Source organism: Fistularia commersonii, chromosome 21, assembly GCF_037954325.1.
Source record: "Fistularia commersonii isolate RoL2024-O1a breed Wild chromosome 21, RoL_Fcom_v1.0, whole genome shotgun sequence".
NCBI classification, from domain to species: domain Eukaryota; kingdom Metazoa; phylum Chordata; class Actinopteri; order Syngnathiformes; family Fistulariidae; genus Fistularia; species Fistularia commersonii.
In genome coordinates, this window is record NC_141304.1 from 13,954,337 (window position 1) to 13,971,070 (window position 16,734).

At 42.2% G+C, this 16,734-nt stretch overlaps 1 protein-coding gene across 1 annotated transcript in view; it reads right to left on the minus strand.

The window, feature by feature from the left end:
• Positions 1-14,166: 14,166 nt before the first annotated feature.
• myorg (myogenesis regulating glycosidase) overlaps positions 14,167-16,734 on the minus strand; it is a 218,217-nt gene continuing 215,649 nt past the window's right edge. Inside the window, exon 5 of the transcript XR_015107749.1 lies at positions 14,167-14,961. The gene's annotated coding sequence lies outside the window, so the exon portion shown is untranslated. The remainder of the gene's footprint in view (positions 14,962-16,734) is intronic.

Genomic DNA, 16,734 nt, shown 5'->3' on the forward strand with positions numbered 1-16,734 from the left:
CGTGAATCTTGACAGCCCCGAAAAAATATCCATAAATTAGCTGCGTCATCGTTTCGGTCGCCGTGTTCAAAGCGCGTGACTAAAGTAGCGGCGTAAAATCCGGAATTTACGGTAAATAAAAGACAATTAAAAGGATAAAGACAACAACAAGGATAAAAATAGATGAATAATGAATGAATACTTTGGGAAAACACTTAGATTTTTCATTTAAATGTTTATAATGACAACATGAGCGGTTCAGGTGTAAATATGTTGTTGGAATAAAGTCCTACGATCCTCCTCTATCGCCTTTATCGAAGCCGACCAACTGTTACACCTCGTCATGCGATATAACGGAGAGACCTTTGGCCCCGACGCTCACGCACGGCGAGGCACGACCATTCTTTCGCCACGATTTGCAGCGTTTTTTCGGAAAGTAGCGGCGAGCGCGCAGCCGTGAGTCACCGTTTGAAAACGGGGTACTTGCAGACGGTGACTCACTGCTGGAAGCTACATGTTCCTGTCAGAGAATGTCAGGACGATTTTTCTATAACTGAAAGCTAAAGAATGCTATTAAATAAATCGTCTGTCTCCGTTTGAGAAATTGCAGATATATCTGGATAAATAACTTAAGCTTATTAATAAGTGACAGCTTATTGTGTCTATATACTTATTAAACCATCTACATTCCTCTTCTGTTCAATACAGCAATTAGCAAGTCCTTCTTTCCAAATAAAAGAAACTGCCTATAATAAATATGCAATTTAATAGCGGTGTTTTCTTCATGACTTAATTTATCGGAGATATAGTAAATCATGAAATCCACGTCATCCATCAGGACAAGCGTGCACGACGGTAACACATTTGTGTGCATGGATTAAAGGGATCTTTAAGCCGCTAATGCAACATGCAGGAAATACACTTGAGCAAGACTAACGCCGACACGCTTCTGTCTATAGATTGCCGGCAAATACATTTGTAAGCTACTTTAAGCAACTAAAAAAAAAAAAAAATTAATCGATAGCTGACTGCATTTTTTTCTTACGAATTTCCCAAATAGAATGAATTCGTCATTTTGCAAAGGCGCAATCATGTTTCACTCCTTACATTTGTATCATTGAAAACACTTAAAAATAATTCATTATCGATTGTCAGCATCATTTCTTGAAAAACAGTTAATGACAACTCCGATTACAGGTGGTTATATTCTTCATTCATTCATTTGTTTATGCTCTTCACAAGACCACATATGGAGACAAACAACACTCGTCCAAACAATGTAGGGTCGCAGATGAACCTCTTGCATGTTTTTTGGAATCATGGAATCCAACCAGGAACCTTCCTGCTGTGAGGTAGAAGCGCTAAATTTGTCAAGCCGACAATGTCATTTTGATTGCGTTTTTTTTTTTTATTTTCCCCCCATTCTGTCATCCATTCTCATCCTGTTGTTGCTCTCTCTGTTGCCTTCTTATTTGTGGATGTGTTTTGCTATCTTCTAATTGTCGATTTATATTTATATTCATATTTATTGAAACTACAACTGTTACGCTGCTGTGATAAAGCAATTTCAATTCAGTTTATCTTATCTTAATATCGCTCTGGTAGCTGTTCGTCTATCAGGTTTCCGCTTTTGTTAGATCTATTTGTTGTTTCATCGCCGTAAAGACGGAAAGACTTGCGATCAAACATGGATATTGTCGTAAACCCAAGACTTAGAAAAGAATAATCTAAAAAAATCCCATATTAGCAATTTATACTTAAGGACCGAGACGGCGGGAGCGCGCTGCTCGTAAGATTTCCTATCCCACTTTCACTTTTGATTCTGCTGTGAAAATCTAAAGACGCAAGCACAGAAAAAGCGTAGCCTACAGATCGTGTTAGCATTTGAGCGCAAAGATGCCGAACACCAATCCACAAGTCACCACCCGGCAACCTGAATATCATCAATACGCCTACAATCATTCATTCGGCGATGACGTCCACAGTTTGGAATTTGAAATGAAGCAAAAAAAAAAAAAAAAAAAAAACTTGTGAAAATCCTTAAAAAAAACAAGAATACAAGTATCTTAATTACAGATCTCACGCTGTCAAAGGAGAGGGAATGAGTCGTCCGGAAGCACGAAACAACAATAATAATCAGAGGACCTTTCCCCCCGCACTTAAAACCAATCTCTAAAGTAACCAAGTTGAGTTTTCTGCTTCACTGGCATGAAGTGACCCGACCGCTCACCTGCAGTGTAATTAAAGCTAAACAAACTCCATCTATCAGGTGCCATTACCACCGAGAGGAAGGAGGCGGGGGTGCCGGGGCGACGGGGAGCTGCAGCCGTGCAGGGAAACGGTGCAGACGATGGAAAGAGAAAGAGAAAACAAAAAAAAAGAGAGAGAGGGGAGGGAATTGAATGCAGGAAATGGGGCTGGTGGGGAGGAAAGGAAGTAACCTGATGAAATCAGGTTTGGAACAGGAGGGCGGCGAGCGCAGGCGCTGCAGGAAGTAGACTGAGTCATCCAGAGAGATGTCCAGGGGGGTACACACATTGTGTGTGTGTGTGTGTGTGTGTGAAAATCCGCAATCATCTCACCCCTCCCTTGTCCCTCAGCATCACCGCAAACGTCAAAACTACTCCCGCCGTCAGCGCGCCTTTCAAACTGCGGCTGCCGAACGCCACAACTCTCTTTGTAGCTTGTTTCTTTTTAGCGAGACAATTTATTGCTTAGGTACGTTCACACACACACACACACACACACTTGCAAGAATTGTACTGGCGGATTGAAGAGCAGGGTTCCAGTGGGGGGAAAAAAAAAAAGCACACAACAACAAATAGGTGTGTGTTTTTGGTCACACAAATCAACTTTTCTTCCCGGAGGTCCACAAAGCTCAAACTGCTTTAAAACATATCTTATTCATGCTAATCTAGTTAATTATTGCTATTTATTGTTGGGAAAAGTACCTGGATGAAAAGATGGATATTGACGGTGGTGCGTTTGTGTCGCAGCAAGAAAGCCTGGTTGTTTTCCGGCTCCTTCTACTGACCAGAAACGTGCAAATGACGTGCAAATGAGAGGGTGAACGGTTGTAAAAAATGATGGGAAGACTAAAATAACACATCCTCAATATGAATGAATGAAATATTCTTGTCAAATACTTTGTTCTTTACATATTGGATTTGCTGACAACAAAATCACACAAAAATGATGAACGTAGATCAAATGTACGAACCCAAGGAGGTCTGGATTTGGAGTCAGACTCAAAATTAAAGGGTAAAAAAACACGACAGGCTGATCCAACTGTCCTTAAAACAAGTCCAAATGCATCAAGTTGTTTCAGCGTTTTTTGAAGCAATATACTTTCTGGATCCCCATCGGCTTAAATTCTTTTCGACACGACAGCGTAACAATCACAGTATGAATAAAGATGGATATAAATATAAATTAAAAGACATTCACAAACAGACGACAACAACGAAACAACAAGGATAAGAATAGACAACCGAATGGAGAGAAAAGAAAAAGACAATAAAGTTGACAACCAAAACAACAACAAGCGATGACAATAAATAAACAGAATGCGAACGGATATATATTAAACAACTTCTTCTCCTCCTTTGGGCTTCGATTCCCGCAACAAATGAACGGATAAATTTCTGAATTACTTCGCTGCTCCGGCTCCCACCGGTGCAAAAAAACAAACAAACAAAAAAAAAAAAAAAATCGATTTTATCCAAGTGCCGTTACCGTGCGTGCAAAAGTTACAGCTCGGGTAAGTGCGTTTTTGATAAATGTTTTTTTTTTTTTTTTTTTCTCGTCGTCCCATCGGTGCTTCCGTTGTGAAGGGGTCACATCCCTCCGTCAGCAGGTCTACCCTTTATTCCTCCGAAGTGTCAAGCATCATCTGTGCTCAGGTGCTCCACAGTTTATCTTCTGTCTCTCCTCAGCACCCCGCTGATAGATGCTATCTGCACTGTTATTACCCCTCTAGTAATAAAACAACACTTCCCTCTTCCTGTTTTGGGCTGTCAAGCTTCACGTCTTTCTCTCGCTCCCTCGCCCTCGATAGAAAACACTTTAATTGTAAATTGAAGAAAGAACCAAAAAAAAAAAAAAAAAAAAAAAAAGAAGGCAGTCAAATAAAATAACACAAACAGCCCGTGGGATTTTTTTCACATCTCATTTCATCTTTGGGTTTTGCGGCAAATTTATTAGATAAAAGATTATAAAGAGATAAGATGAAGCTAATGTGGAACAACGTGCCGGCAAAACAAACCCAAATTAATGTAAAACGGATTTGTCCGTTGAAAGGGGGGGGAGATACTCGCTTACTCCGCAGATGTCAAATCGGGATGTCCGTTCATTCATTTATTCATTATCCGTATCGCTTATTCTTGCCTCTTGGTCGCCGGGACGACCGTTCACCCTCTCATTCGCACTTTATCTGGGCGCCATCGCCCATTCACGCGTCTCGTGCACGGTTTCGGAGCGTGCAGGAAACCCTCAAAGACGCAGGAATCCAACTGGGGACCGTCTTGCCGCGCGGTTAAAGCGCTAACCGCACCGCCGCCTACTTATTTATACGCTTTACATTCCCAAATGCACTTTCCGCCTCCAGAGACCCCCGTGCTCTTCTCGGCCTCTTCCTAATTTCCATATTTCCTGGATTCTCTCCAGGAGATGGAGCAGGGGCGTCAAATTCATGTTGGTCCGGGGGGCCACATACGGTCTAATTTGATGTCAAGGGGGCCAAAACGGTAAAATCACAGGGTCATTCCCGAGAGGGAACGCTAAGTGCAAGTTTTCCCTTTGTTTTAGTGTAAAGGAGAGCAGGTAAATGATAAAAATCTTTATATGTAACGAACCGTTCCTTTAAAAAATACATGACGAACAACCTGAGATGCCTCGGTTCTGTCTTCTCGGTTCGCCGTGCATCTTATCGTATTTCTCGCCACGGCGAGTCTCACAATGGCTGCTGCATCCACACTGAGCATGTAGGTTTCTTATTAACCTCAAGGAACAAATAAGAATGCGGTTCATTTTTCTTGTAAAACCCTACACTCCATGTCCATTTGTCTCTTTTTTGACAACGACATCTTGCTGTTGAGGGTGTCGGAACCAACGGAAGAGCCGGTACATTTCTAACAATAAATAAAAATGCTATTTAAAGACCCGGATTGTTGCCATCTGCTGGAAGTTCGGAGTCACATGGTGTTGTGCCATGTTGCTAACTTTGACTAAAACACTGCACCTCAAGCAGACACTACGGGAACTGCTATTTCTAAAAAAAAAGTAGTTCATGATTTTCATGTATGTTTTCAAATTCTAGATTTATTCCACGGGCCGGATTGGACCTCAAACGTGCCGGTACCGACCCGCGGGCCGTACGTTTGACGCCCCTGGTATCCACGCTACGCATGAAGGGGAACATCGGGCACGGCGACGTCGCCGTGACAGTTTGTTATAATGACCCGAGCTCCCGCGCTCTCGGCAGGGTGAGAGAAAGCGCTCGTGGGGGGGCGGCGGTCGGCGAGGGGCGCAAGGGGAACGGACGCCAGCTGAAACCGCGGGAGGGGAACGAGTTTTTCTCCTGCCCTCGGGCAACCGACACTCCAACAACATTACCGTCATATAGGAGTCTATTCTGGCCAAACATTGGCCAGTCACCCACTCTGACTCCCCACTGTCTGCTCAGTCAGCCAGTGACAGCAGTTAAACAGCTTCCACTCCGGGCATTTTTCCAGACTTTCATGTGGCAACTTCTAAATCAAACTAACTACCACGTCGAGCCGTAATGGAATGCATTTGGGTGTGTTTGCACAATTTCTGACCGCCGCGCGCGTGCAAAAAAAAAAAAAAAAAAAAAGAAAGGTGTTGACGTACCTCCATTGACCGAGAACGGCGGGAGAGAAAGATGAGAAACATTTCCATAACTCAATATATTAGGGTGATGTGTTTCTGCTTCGGGCACCTGGCATTAGGTGTTTAGCGGCGTAGAGGCTAACGCAGAGTGACAGAGAAAGAAAATGAGAGGGGGGGGGGGGCGGACGGACGGACGGACGGACGAGGAAAAAGATGAAGACCATGTGTGCGGAAAGCGGCGAGGTGGCGGTGGAGGGGGGAAGAAAATGAGAGAGAAAAAAAAAAAGAAAAAGGGACAGCGGAATCAATTGCGGAGCACCTGATAGATGCTGTCTACAGGGTCATTATTGGCCATTGTGTGTGTGTCTATGGCACGGGATAGCAGGAAATGTGACAGATAATTAGGAGGTGGTGATTTAAAAGGGAAAAAAAAAAAAACAAGCCTTGGCTACAGGCAACACAGTCGATAGACAGAGCAAATCCGTCAATAGAATAAACAAAGCCGGCGTGCTCGGTGTACGTATGCGCCGCCGCCGCTAACTCAACGGCCCAGCGTGAACGGTGTCAAATCACGTCGGGCGGCGCGGCTGCGTGAGTCACCTCTGCCAACGGGGTCACGAGTGGCGATTCAGCATTTCACCTAAGTGTGTAAATACTGTCATTTCTTTTCAGCGTTCAGAAAAGCGGGCATGTTCTTCTTTGTCCGTCTGCCGAGGTATGCACTTCAATTAAAATAAAATAAAATAATAAATAGATTGAATGAATTTGCAAATAAACACATTTGTAAATGAATTCAAAGAAATAATGATCAAATGAACTAACAAATAAATGTATGTATCAATCAATCAATCAATTATAAATAAATAACATTAACAAACAGATCGATAAATAGCATAAAATACATCACAGAAAAATAAATGAATCACATGAAAAAATATATAAAAAATAAATAAACTGCATAGCATAAAAATTTACGGACAAATAAATAGAAAAATAAAATGAATAGCATAACTTACAAACCAACTGCATGACATAAAAAAGGATAAGTGATAGATAAATAAATACATGAATAAATAAACAGCCATATAGCATATATTTCACACAAATAAAAATAAATACATCAACACAAACAGATAAATAAATGTAAATAATTATATCAACAGATAAATAAACTGCAAAACAGACGAAAAAATTCATAAATAACACGAAACAGATAAATACATGAACTGCATAGCATAAAAATTAACAGATAAATAAATAGAAAAATAAAATGAATAGCATAACTTACAAACCAACTGCATGACATAAAAAAGGATAAGTGATAGATAAATAAATACATGAATAAATAAACAGCCATATAGCATATATTTCACACAAATAAAAATAAATACATCAACACAACAGATAAATAAATGTAAATAATTATATCAACAGATACATAAACTGCAAAACAGACGGAAGAATTCATAAATAACACGAAACAGATAAATACATGAACCGCGTAGCATAAAAACAATTCGACAAATAGATAAACAAAATCTCTCGGTTTTGCTTCTCTCGGTTTTGCTTCTCCCGGCTTGCCTTCGGTCACTTTCCCCCCCCAAAAAATAAAATTCCGAGCGCATCTGTATTCATCGCGGAGTATTTTAGTAAACCAGTCCAAATATTGTCGAGGCAGAAACGGTTGACTGGCTGTCATTTCAGATCAACCTGCTCCATATCTGCCCCTCTGCAGGTTTGGGATGTTTGTCTGTCCGTCTTCTTATCTGTCTGGGAGACTGGATGTCTGTTTGCCTTCCTCGGCGTCTGTCCGTCCATCTGTCTGAATTGCTCCATCCAGACAGACTTGGCATATTGCCTGCCCTCTGCCACATGATGAGCCTGGAAGCAGCTGGGGTGAAATTGATTTGAAGTGGCCTCAAAGCATATGAAAGATTGATGCTTCGCATCAACTCCAGTCACTTGAATGGTCCCTTCCCACTTTTCAAACGTCCCCCTCGTCCCTTTCCTTTTCCAACCCCTCCGGATTTTGACCGATAAAAGCTCTAAACTGAAGAAGATATATAGTTTGGAGAGAGCGGCGTTTAGCATTCTGTACATCCGCAGCGATAAGCCCGTGCGGCTAAGCGGGAGGAAGCGCCGTGACCTCAGAGTTTAATGAAGCGAAAGCGGGAGTGACGTCATTTGACGACGGGACCGTCCCGAGCTAATGATTTTATAACAATCCGAGCGCTCCGCGTGCCAAGTGATATTTTCCCGAGGACCGGCGAGGCTTTTCTCATCATCGGCGCCAACTGGCAGCTGAGGGTGACTCCCCCGCGCGGCGCCGGGGTAACGTTTGAGCCCGAGTCAAGCACGCAGCCATTTTTATCACCAAGTTATGTCGATTGACACACACACAGACATCAACAAACCCGGGTTCTGTGTATGTCTCAGCTCTGTTTTCACCGTGCATACAAGGTTGTTATTGTGGCGCTAAGATTCACCCACATGTTTTTTCCCATTTGGTTGAATCTCCCACGTTTTGTTTTCGATATGCTTTTCGGGAAAAATTGAGTCTCCATGTTCTCCGTGTGTCTGCGTGGGGTTCCTCTGGGTTCTCCTGCTTCCTCCCACGGGCCCAAAATGCAGGTGGTTCATTTGAGACTGAATGGATGAACGTCTCGAAATGATATGTGAAAGAGAGGGTGAAAAAGTGAATATCTCTCAATGTGGCCTGTGCCTGTGTGCAGAATAATCTAGACAATGGATGGATGAATGAATTCATAAATTAATATATGAATGCATAAATAAATGAATGCATGGATGAATGAATGCGTGCATGAATGAATGAATGCACAAATGAATGAATGAATGCATGGATAAATGAATGCATAAATGTATGAATGCAGGAATGAAAAACTGCATGAATGAATGAATGCACAAATGGATGAATGAATACACAAATGAATAAATTAACGGATGCATGGATGAATGAATGCATAAAGGTATGAATGCAGGAATGAAAGACTTCAGGAATGAATGAATGCACAAATGAATAAATTAACGGATGAATGAATGAATGCATAAATGGATGAATTAGTGCACATATGAATAAATAAATGAATGCATGGATGAATAAAAGAATGCACATATGAATAAATGAATGCATGGATGAATGAATGAATCATCTCTGTCTCTCACCGCTTTTGTTATCATCCCTGTTAAATATTTTACTGTGTGTGCACATGCTTGGGACAACAAAAAAAAAACCTACACCAGAGAGCTAATGCTACATCGTAGCATGTTTCCCCCTAGCATCGCACCCTCTAACTGAGAAGCAATGAGAAGAAGAGCTTCTGCTCGCAGTCCTGCAACAGTGGAAGCCAGGAGGCTGAGGACGGGTTTGTGGAGCGGTTCGGACCAAACCACCCGCAACTCATCGTAATGAAGACGAAAGAGTTGGTGCTGGACTTCAGGAAACGGAGGACGGGTTCAAACCCCATCTCCACCAATGGGACGGATGTGGACGATTACAACTAACCAGGCGTTCATACAGACAATAAACTAGACTGGACTAAAAACACAAATGTCAGAGAAATGTCAGAGCTGCCTGTTCTTTCTCAGGAGACTCTGGTCATTCAATGTCTGGAGATGTTTGATCACACGATTGTGTCCGGCGTCATCTTCTACTCCCGACACCACCGTGTGACGAAGCGGCCGACAATAACAAACTAAATAGCTCATCAGGACGGCCGTCTACGTCCCGGGAGTTGAATTGGACTCATTTGTGGAGGCGTCTGAGATGAGGATGCTGGAGAAGCTGCTCGGAATCAGGAACCAGAAGGTCTTTCCCGCTTTATAACTCCGCCCCTTTCTGCAAGAAGGAAACCTGACGACTATACCATCAATATCACGTTTTTGTACTTTAGTAATTTATGTTGTATACATATATATACATTCCCTTTTTTATTTTATTCTTTATGTTCACATGCTCACAACCTTGATGCTGCAACCCAATGGGCCCCCCAATCAACCCAATAACATTGTGTTTACTCCCCTTGTCTTACGGGTCAACAATGAGCCATAAGACAATCTTTGTACCCGAGTGGTTGTACAGCCCACATGGAAACATAAACAAAAAAAAAAATCACTTTTTCTAATTATGGGGTCTCTTTAGGGAAAGTCATAATATTTCAAGTTGGAAAAAAAAATAGATTAAGGTGTTTTTTCTACACCTAAACATGGTAGTGGGTCACTTTTGACCCGCAAGACAACATGAGGGTTAAAGATATAGTTTTTCTGATTCTGCTTCTGGTGTTTCAAGTGGATGGATGTCATGTTGGAGCCGTCCAATAAAAGCGTTTCCTTCAGCATTAATAAAGTTCTGTTCTGTTCTATGAGTTCCGTGCTACGTGTCTCCACCGCACCTCAACGTTCAGGGGTAAATTGATTCAAAATCAGGCTGATGATGTGCAGGAAAGCGGTAAAAGTTGCCCTAAATCGCCTAGAGTTGTCCAAAAAAAGTGCACAGTTACATTTTTCAAAACACATCTGCAGCCCAGAGAAGGTGCAGGATGTTAGCGGCGGTGCATTCGGGCCTCGCCGTTCCCTCGAATCTGGGAAAACTCGTATCGGCGACGCTGTTTTTTCTTAGACGGTGAAGCAAACGGAGACGCACACGTACACCCACGTGCGGCGCATAATCCGAAAACAGCGAAAATAAAAAGCCAGTGTTCGGGGGCTGCGGGCCAGTCGCCGCCGTGGCACCACACAGCGACAGATGCTCCCATTCATTCCTTTCACTCCCAGCTTAATGTCTGACTGCAAATAAATAAGAACATTTAGCCATGTCTCAGTCACTCTGGGCCTTCGCAGTAACTTATTGCCAGGCCCCAGATGGGCAATGGAGCTGTGGAGTTGAAGGATGGGAGCGGGGGGAGGGGATTAGGTGTAATTTATCACTCTGTTCGCCTAATGAATGATAGCGTCACGTCAGCTGGCGTGTTGTCCTTAATTCTCCGGCATCCGCTTAAGCGATTGGGATGTCGTCGGGTCTTTTACGGCACCGTCTTAGAGGTGCGGGACTCCTTTAGGTTGAATTCAAAATTCCTCAACACCGGTTATTAAACTGTTATTGTCATTTGCCGACGGCTTCGGGTTGTGAAATAGTTCTTCATTCACTGATCGACCAAAGCGCCCTCGGGTCGGATGGTCGGCGGTTGAATTCCTTGCTAAACCCCGGGAAGCTCCCCCGTCGGCGCCTTGCATGGCATCGGTGTGTGAATGTTTGTGAGAAAGTTCTCTCCGGGTTCCTCTCGCTGTCCAAAAACATGCGGGAGATTCAATAAGTGAATCTTTGTATGACTCTATATGACGTGAGTGAATTCATTACTCTTTTGCAGGAACTGATAAATTGAAAAATAGCCCGTTGGCAGTGATTCTGTTCAAAATTCAACATTGATGATTCAAGTTTAGAGCCTCTCGTAGCTTTTTGAGGATGTTATTCCAACGCTCAATGCGACGTTCTATGATAGTTGTCGATTCCAGCAAACACGCCGAGAAAGGACGCGCTCGAACCGATGTCAGCATCCCATTGGATGTTCCTTCATCACTCATTCATTCATTCATTCATTCATTCATTATCTATACCCAGTGATGTGCAGTTAGGGGAGGCAGGAGATCCCGTGCCTCACTTGCAAAACTTGGAAAGAAAAAAAAATGTAAAATGAAAAAAAAATTGAAATGGTTATATTTATAAGTGATTTGCACTATAGAGGTATTTTTCATTTAACTTCACCAGTTTTAGATTGTTTTTTATTCAAAATTTCACGTTCACTTTTCAAATACTGAGAAGAGATGTGCAGTGAGGCTGCCGACTGTCGAGCCTCAACATAGATTGTGTGGATTGATGGCTGCTGGCATGCTCCGAACCAAGACTGTATTGCTGTCTGTATTAAAACATTTAAACACTTTTGCTATTTAAACTATATTTCCTAATGTACAGTGTTTTTTTGTCAACAGCTATATGTGTGTTACTAGTTTCTTGTGCTGAGTGATCATAAAACTGCAAAGAGCCACTAAGTGAGGCACGCAGTTCTCCTGCCTCATGGTAGGGGGCGCTCATGATTCCAGGGATTCTTCTTGCGACTCATTGGCTTTTTCTGTGAACAATCTACTCTGTAGGGTTCATATGTCTGTAAATCTGAATGTGATGAGGTCAGTGCCTCACCGGCCATGAACCTGATAGAGACCCACAGACGTTCACTCTCACTCACACGTCGTACGGTGACTTACAACCATTCACCCTCTCATTCACTGTCATGTAAAAAAAATCACTCTCATATCTAAAGCTCACATAGAGACATACAACCATCCACACTTCATATGGAGACAAAAACTATTCACTCTCTCATTCAATCATAAAGATATACAATATTCACCCTCTCATTCACAATCATACTGAGACATACGCACCCATTCTCATATCCTATAGAAATCTACACCCACTCACCCACTCATCCAAACATCCCTCTAACTATTCACCCTCTCATTCACATGTCATGAGGAGACAAAAAACAATTCACCCTCTCATTCACATCCCATAGAAATGTTCAACCATTCACCCTGTCACCTGCACGCCATGTAGAGGCATACCGACATTCACTCTCTCATTCACAAACATCTAGCGACATACATGTATTCGCTCTCATTCACCCTCTCATTCACAATAACACCAACAACCATTCGCTTGCTCATTCACACGTCTGAACAATTCACTCACTCATTCTTTCTTCATTTTGAGACAAACACCCATTCACCCTCTCACTCACAATCGTATTACTATGCAATTGTTCACTCTTTCATTTACAGACGTGCAACCGTGCGTTCTTTCTCTTACACTTCGTATGGAGACAATAAACCGTTCACCCTGTCATTCACGTATCCGACAAAGATGGACGATGTTCACCCTCTCACCCAAACGTCACATAAAGACAAGCGTTCGCTCACTCGTCGGGACGTCGCAAAGAAATATGCAACCGATTCACTTTCTCATTCGCAGATTTATACAACCTGGACGACCGCTGAACCTCCTGCATGTGTCAGGACCGCACGAGGAACCCCCGGATCCCTGGACCTTCATGCTGTGAGGTGATGTTAGAAGCGTGAATTCCTGAAAGTTTTCCGGGAGTTAAAATCTGCAGTCTGGAAGTCGCCGTCAACAGTCCTCGCCGTGATTACCGCAACGGCAAAAAACTCACGTAGCGGAGATTCGCTGGCAAATAATCAGACCGACTCAGAAATGATTCTCGCTCCGGGGTCCCAATCTTTGCATCAATCATCTCACCCTGAACACAACAATCAGCGCGGCTTGTTTTAGCGCCGCCGAAACATGGGTGGGGTTCGGGCAAATTATCGGCGAGGGAATTTGACTTGGAAATGGAGGGCGGTTGTGCACGGCAGGGAGGGAGGGAGGGATCTGGGAGAGGGGGGCGACGAGTGTTGGTTTTATTTGGATTGAGACGATTTTCTGAATCTGACGGCGGCTGTCAGAGCGGGGGGACGGGTGCGGGACGCGACAAAGCGGCCGTCGAGCTTCGCCGTTTGAGGAGCACTTTGCTGTGACACTCGGCGCCGGCTCCCCATTAGCCAAAGAAATGTCCTTCATCGCAACTTTGAAGATAATTAAACACATAATGGATATCACTGTCACTCTCTGACTTGTTTGCTCATTTGTCTGAGTGCGGCTGCCGCAATTGAGACCCTATTAAAAGGGAATAAATCGTTTGGTTACTAAGTCATTTTGCCATCTAGGCAACGTGTGTGTGTGTGTGTGTGTGTGTGTCTGATTATCATGTAATAAGTGGAGCTCCCTATCATGAATAATTGATTCCCTTCCCTCTTCAAGAGTCATTGTTTGAACAACTTGCTAAAATGCCCGTTTGACAAGACGAAACAAACGCCCGTCGTTCATTTCCCTCCAACTCCCGGCGTAAAAAAACATCATCTGAGATTTTTTTTTTTCTTCCCTCCTAACGTCCTTCGGTATTTATACTTCTCCCGCTTCCTCCCAACAATCTCCCTCCGTTCTCATCCCTCGCTTTCTTATTTCTATTTGTGCGCCGCGGCCATCAGTATCTCTCATTTCCCTTCACCTCCCGGTGTCTTTGTTCGGTAAAATGCCAGTGCCTGTCAAGGCCCCAAATGTGGGGGTTTATTGATGTGCTGCCCACGCCGTTTGAATCCTCATATTCCTTCGCAGACATCGACTCCTCCGGAGGCGGGGGCGGAGGGGGAGCCGGTGATGTCGGGACACATCGACGCCATTTTCTCGAATAAACCCGGTTGCGTGTTTTTTTTTTTGTTTGTTTTGTTTTGTTTTTCCAAGGCAAACAGTTCATTTCTCAGTGGCAAATTAATGAAACAAATACAGCGAGGTTGGATTTATTGTCTCCATCACGAGGTAAAAAGCTACGTGGAAATGCATTTTGCGTCTGCATGCATTTGTATAATTCACCGGGCCCGTTCTTTATGACCGCTGCGCTCATTTGTTTAACATATAACTGACAAGGAAAGCCTTGAGAAAAATATAATGATCTCCCGGCCGACCTGGGGAAACTTTACTACCGCCATTATGTGCACTTAAACCGCAGACGTGCCGAAGCTTGCGCGGCTGCAATAAGTAGTTTACGCCAGTTAGGAAAATGTAGATATAACACAGCGCATTTATTATTCAGCCGGGTAGATACCTTTAAAACAGTCGCATTCCAAACCGCGCCGCGTCCGCTAAAGATCCAACTTGTTTATCTACCGCCGGTACCCAAACAAGGTAATTATTATAAAAGTATGATTACGTTGCAGGGAAAAGAAATATGTTGCCATTGGAAAAAATTGGGGGAAATTGCCCCAAATGAGTCACTGAATGTTGCCTGTCTTGGTATGTGGAGCTGCGATTGACTGGCAATCATTTCAGGGTCGCTTCTAGCCCAATGATAGCTGGGATGGATGGATGGATGGATGGATGGATGGATGGATGGATGGATGGATGGATGGATGGATGGATGGATGGATGGATGGATGGATGATGTTGCACGCCGTCTCCCCCGTGATGCCCTTTGAATGCAGATGGAAATCAGCAGAAGGCGCCGAGGGCTGCAGAATGAAAATGTTGTGAATATGCTATAATAAAGGTGCTCCAATTTGAATTGGGATTGATTGTGCACTCTTTTGTATCACATCACGCACACGTCCCGTGTCACGGCGCGTGTCAACAAAGCAGCCGGACTTGTCAGCCTAACATCTACTTCAACGTGCGTCATGTGCTCCTTTTTAAATAGCCTAGCTTGACTTTCACCTTCTCATCATCGCTTTCACCTCACCTTTATTTTTCTCCACTCACCATCCCCCCCCCGCCGCCGCCGCCGCCGCCGCCCCGCCTCACCTCCACCAGCCCCTCTCTGGTCTCGGACTTCCACGCTTGGAGGAACAGTAAGAGGCGGCATGGGTTCCATGCAGCTGACTGATTATTGTAATTCATACACTTTAATTAGCTGCACAAACCATTAGCCACAATTAGACTATTACAGAACGTTTTGTGGCAGGAGCCAGCCTGAAAATTGGCTTAATCTGCCGGAGGAGGGGGGAGACAAAGACGGACGGAAAGACAGACAGACAGACAGACAGCGGTGCAAGCTTCAATTAGTATTTAGCTAAACATTTTTTACTGCACTGAGCACAATTCACAGTGTTTACAATCAAGAGTGGATCATTTGAAATCAGTGCATGATTTTTAAACTCACAGATTGTTATTATGTATTCATTTATTTATTTGTGTGTTTGTTTTTCATTTATTTGTATTCATATATTGTTTGGTTGTTTTTAAATTTTCTATTATTTTTTTTATGTACTTAGTAATTGCCTTTTTATTTATTTATTCACACATTTATTTTTTTTTATTCATTTGATTTTTTTAACTTTTTTTCTATTGATAATTTTATGTGTTTATGAATTTCCTATTTATGTATTTATTTATTCATGTATTTGTTTATTTCCTTTTTGTTTGTTTTTCATTTGTCTATTTATTTATTTCTATTGAATTATTTATGTATTTATTATTGTCTTTTTATTTAATTATTCACACATTTGATATTTTTTATCTATTTGTTTGATTTTAATTTATTTACTTTTTTGTATTGATATATTTATGTATTTATTAATTTCATATTTAGTTATTTATTTAGTTATTTATTTATTCATGTATTTGTTTATTTACTTTTTGTTGGTTTTTCATTTGTTGATTTATTTCTTTTTTTTCTATTGAATTATTTATGTGTCTATTGAATTATTTATTTATTTATTCACACATTTGATTTTTTTATCTATTTGTTTGATATTTAATTTATTTACTTTTCTCTCTCTCTCTCTCTCTCTCTCTCTCTCTCTCTCTATATATATATATATATATATATATATATATATATATATATATATACGTATTTATGAATTTCCTATTTAGTTATTTATTTAATCATGATTTTGTTTATTTACTTTTTGTTTGTTTTTCATTTATTTGTTTTTTTTTCTATTGAATTATTTATGTATTTATTAATTGCCTTTATATTTATTATAACCAAATGGGCCACCATGACAGATGCAACTGTGCATAGGATCACTATTTAGTCAGTCATTCATGATCTATACTGTACATTCAGCAGTGGGCGTTACCCTGTAGTCACACATCATGTGCTGACATAAAACCATTCAGCATATAGAAATACAACCATTCTCTCCATCCATCTATCCATCCATCCATCCATCCATCCATCCATCTCTGGTGACACTGGTGTTTTTCGCTCCCGGCCGGAGCCGCGTCCTCTTCCACGCTGTCCTTGTACATTGACTTTTTATGTAATCATTAGGCCACGC